The sequence below is a fragment of the Magnolia sinica genome, chromosome 2 (genome assembly GCF_029962835.1).
Source record: "Magnolia sinica isolate HGM2019 chromosome 2, MsV1, whole genome shotgun sequence".
Taxonomy (NCBI): Eukaryota; Viridiplantae; Streptophyta; class Magnoliopsida; order Magnoliales; family Magnoliaceae; genus Magnolia; species Magnolia sinica.
The window spans coordinates 11006457-11011177 of record NC_080574.1 but is presented as its reverse complement, the minus strand read 5'-3'; the positions used below and the strand labels follow the sequence as shown (position 1 = coordinate 11011177).

The following is a 4721-nucleotide window of genomic DNA, read 5'->3' as shown; positions in this document are numbered from 1 at the left end:
ACTTGAATCTGAAAGTCCATATTTACATTTGAAAGAGTTCGATGAGATAATAGCTACATTATGTTTTCCTAATGTATCTGAGGATAAATTAGGCTGAAACTCTTTCCTTTTTCCTTGAAAGAGAAAGCTAAGACGTGGTTACATTCACTGCGTCCTAGATCCATTGGCACATGGAACGACATGCAGAGGGAATTCATAAAAAAATTCTTCCCACATCATAAAATGATTACCCTCAGAAAGCAATCATGAACTTTGCCCAAAAGGAAGATGAAACATTCTTCCAATGTTGGGAAAGGTTCAAAGATTTAGTCAGTTCATGCCCACAACACGGATTTGAAACGTGGCGCATTACAAATTTTTTCTATGATGGAGTGACATCTTCCATGCGCCAAATGGTCGAGACAATGTGTAATGGAGAGTTCATTAATAAAGATATCGACGAGGTATGGGACTACCTCGATAAGTTTGGCTGAAAAACACAATCTTGGGACTATTACCCAAAGTCGAACACCACGTCTAGGCCGACTCAATTAAAGGAGAAAGGTGGATTATACCTCTTGAAAGAAGAGGATGATCTCAAGTGTAAAGTGACTACGCTCATAAGGAAAGTTGAGGCCATGGAAGGAAAGAAGGATAAGGTCGATGAAATTGTTTGCGGCATCTGTGATTGCAACATTCACACAACTGAAAACTGTCCTACAATACCTGCCTTTCGAGGAGTGTTGAATGAACAAGCCAATACCGTAAATAACTATCAAAGACCTTTTTCCAACACATACAATCCTGGCTGGAAAAATCATCCAAACTTTAGTTGGAGGAATGGACAAACGGCGACTCCTCCAGGTTTCTTCAATCAAAATCCAAATCAAGTGAAACCTCAAGAGGAACCGGTTCAAAATCCCATACAAGAGCTGGCTCAGGCAATGCGGGGAATCACAGATTTTATGCAAAAGATAGATTCTCGTATGACGGTTATAGAAAAGGGGATGCTTCCTGCACAACCTCTCCCCAATCCTAAACCGCAGTACGAGAATAATGATCCCAGCTCTTCAAATCAGATGGGACATGCTAAATCCATCACCACTCTTAGGAGTGGGAAGATCATTGATAAAACTCTTCCGGTTAGGCCCGAAAAGCCTCAAGAACCAAAAGAGGACAACAATGATGGATCCAGTGATGCCCCACAAAAAGTGGAACCGGAACTTTTAGAGAAGCCAGTTGCTCCATTCCCCCAACGGTTGGTTTCACCAAAACCTCTCTCTAACTCTCAGGATATCCTAGAGGTGTTGATTATTGTGAAAGTCAACATTCCTCTACTTGATGTCGTTAAACAGATACCTTCATATGCCAAATTCCTAAAAGACTTATGCACGACCAAGCGACGGAAAATTATTCAAAAGAAAATCTTCTTGACTGAGAAAGTGAGTGCCATCCTGAAGCAAGACGTGCCGCAGAAATTCAAGGATCCCGGTAGCCCAACCATATCATGTGTAATCGGGAACCATCGAATTGATCACGCACTTCTTGACTTAGGAGCGAGCGTCAATCTGATTCCCTACTCGGTATACAAACAGTTAGGTTTGGGTGAATTAAAACCCACCCTAACCACACTACAACTTGCTGATCGCTCTGTTCGTGTACCAAGAGGGATAATTGAGGATGTGTTGGTCCAAGTTGATAGATTTTACTACCCTGTAGACTTTATCATCCTGGACACCGAACCCATCAATAACATGAGCACTCAGATTCCCGTCATTCTTGGTCGCCCATTCCTTGCCACGTCAAATGCAATTATCAATTGTAGGAATGGTATCATGACTATGTCTTTTGGAAATTTGACATTGGAGTCAAACATTTTTTTTAATAACGGCAGCAACTCAGAGGATGATGACGATTTCCACGACATTAACATGATTGACTCTTTCGTGGAAGATACGATACCTCTGACCTTATCCTCCGACCATCTAGAGACGTGCCTGGCCCACTCCCATGATTTTGATGATGACATGATTAGGGAGACGTGCGCCTTGCTTGATACTGCACCGGTACTTGAAGTTAACCGATGGAGGCCACAATTTGAAGAATTACCACAAACTGATGTAGTGCCTCTACCGTCTAACCTCAAGCCGCCGAAGCTTGACCTAAAACCTTTGCCCTCTGATTTGAAATATGCATATTTGGGTCAAGATAAGACATACCCGGTGGTGATCTCTGCCCACCTGGAGAAAGAACAGGAGAGTATGCTTATATCTACTCTCATTGAGCATAAAGGAGCCCTGGGATGGACGATAGCGGACCTCAAAGGAATCGATCCCTCGATTTGTACTCACCACATAAATCTTGAGGATAATGCAAAAACCGCTCGGCAACCACAACGTAGACTAAACCCCAACATGAAGGAAGTGGTTAAGGCCGAGGTTCTTAAACTATTGGATGTGGGTATTATATACCCTATATCCGATAGTCAATGGGTGAGTCCAACTCAAGTGGTCCCTAAGAAGTCCTAATCACCATCGTGGCCAATGCTAATAATGAACTCGTGCCAACTAGAGTCACTACTAGTTGGAGAATGTGCATTGACTACAGGAAGTTGAAGACCCTCACGAGGAAAGACCACTTTCCTTTACCATTCATTGATCAGATCCTGGAAAGGTTAGCCGGTCATTCCTATTACAGTTTCCTTGATGGGTATTCAGGCTACAACGAGATAGAGATAGCCCCTGAAGACCAGGAAAAGACCACATTTACATGTCCCTACGACACCTTTGCCTATCGAAGGATGCCATTCGGACTATGTAATGCCCCTGCCACTTTTCAGCGATGTATGCTTAATATCTTTTCTGATATGGTAGGGCAATATCTGGAGGTCTTCATGGACGATTTCTCTGTTTACGGTCCATCTTTCAGCAAGTGCTTGGAAAGTCTTAAATGTGTGCTGAAAAGATGTGAAGAAAAGAACTTGGTACTTAATTGGGAGAAGTGCCATTTCATGGTTCAGAAAGGAATTGTCCTTGGGCATATCATCTCGTCCAAGGGAATCGAGGTAGATAAGGCAAAAATTGATCTTATCTCTAACCTACCTCCACCCAAGAATATCAGAGACGTGCGATCCTTCTTAGGACACGCAGGATTTTACAGGCGATTCATAAAGGACTTTAGTCTCCTCTCTCGTCCTTTATGCACTCTTCTTCAAAAGGATGCTCCGTACGAGTGGACTGAGCAATGCCAGGAAGCTTTCACCAAGCTTAAGGGCACGTTAACCACTGCACCTATCATGCAGCCACCCGACTGGAGCCTTCCTTTTGAGCTTATGTGCGATGCTTCTGATTATGCTCTTGGGGCGGTCCTAGGCCAGAGAAAAGATAAGAAGCCCTACGTCATTTACTACACAAGTAGGACTCTGAATCCCGCCCAAGTGAACTACTCGACTACGGAAAAGGAACTCTTAGCCGTAGTGTTCGCCTTGGACAAATTTAGGTCCTACTTGATCGGATCCAAGATCATTATCTACACGAGATCATGCGGCACTTAAGTATCTTCTTTCTAAGAATGATTCTAAGCCCGCTTGATACGTGGATCCTTCTACTTCAAGAATTTGATTTGGAAATTAAAGATAAAAAGGGAGTAGAGAACGTAGTGGCCGATCACCTTTCTCGCCTTAATACCTCGAGTCCCTTGAGGCGACCCATATCAATGACATGTTCCCCGATGAACAATTTGAGTCTCCCATTCACCTTGGTTCCGATATTGCTAATTATCTTGCTACAGGTGCCATACCGACACAATGGGGACTCGCAAGATAAGAAGAAATTTTTCACCGAGGTGCGCAACTTTTCTGGATGATCCTTACTTATTTAAATATTGCCCGGACCAAATTCTAAGGAGATGTGTACCAGGCGATGAGCATCGGGCGTCATCTCCTTCTGTCACTCGAGGCTGTGGTGGTCACTTTTCTGCTAAAAAGACCACGGCCAAGATTCTGATGTGGCTTTTCTTGGCCCACTATGTTCGGGACACTCATGAGTTTTGCAAAGCTTGTGAGCGTTGTCGAAATTGGGAGCATTGTCCGTCGAAATATGATGCCTTTGAATCCCATTCTTATCATTGAAGCATTTGATTCTTTGGGGCATCGATTTCATGGGACCATTCCCCAATCGTTTGGAAATCAGTATATTTTGCTCGCCGTGGATTATGTCACTAAATGGGTCGAAGCGATTCCGTGTCGAAAGAATGACCATCGCACGGTCATTAAATTCTAAAGAGAACATCCTTTCTCGATTTGGAACGCCTCGAGCCATCATTAGTGATGGGGGCTCACACTTTTGTAATAGACCATTCGAGAGCTTAATGAAGAAATACGGTATCTCTCATAAGGTAAGCACCCCATACCATCCGCAGACAAGTGGACAAGCTGAGATTTTCCAATAGGGAGATTAAACACATTTTGGAGAAAACGGTTAACCCGGATCGTAAGGATTGGTCAATCCGATTGACCGATGCCTTATGGGCATACCGTATCTGCATTTAAAACTCCTATTGGAATGTCTCCCTTTAGACTTGTCTATGGGAAGGCTTGCCACTTGCTTGTGGAGTTGGAACATAGAGCCTATTGGGCGATCAAAATTTTAAATTTCAATCTAGACAACGCTAGCTCGCTCGCAAACTTCAATTGAATGAACTCGAAGAAATCCAAAATGATGCATACGAGAATGTGAGAATTT

At 43.3% G+C, this 4721-nt stretch overlaps 1 non-coding gene across 1 annotated transcript; it reads right to left on the bottom strand.

Annotated features, from left to right (window-relative positions):
• Window positions 1-228: 228 nt before the first annotated feature.
• On the bottom strand, window positions 229-334 carry LOC131238260 (small nucleolar RNA R71). Its single transcript, XR_009167666.1, has one exon. It is a non-coding gene; the product is annotated as a small nucleolar RNA R71 (small nucleolar RNA).
• Window positions 335-4721: the final 4387 nt, after the last annotated feature.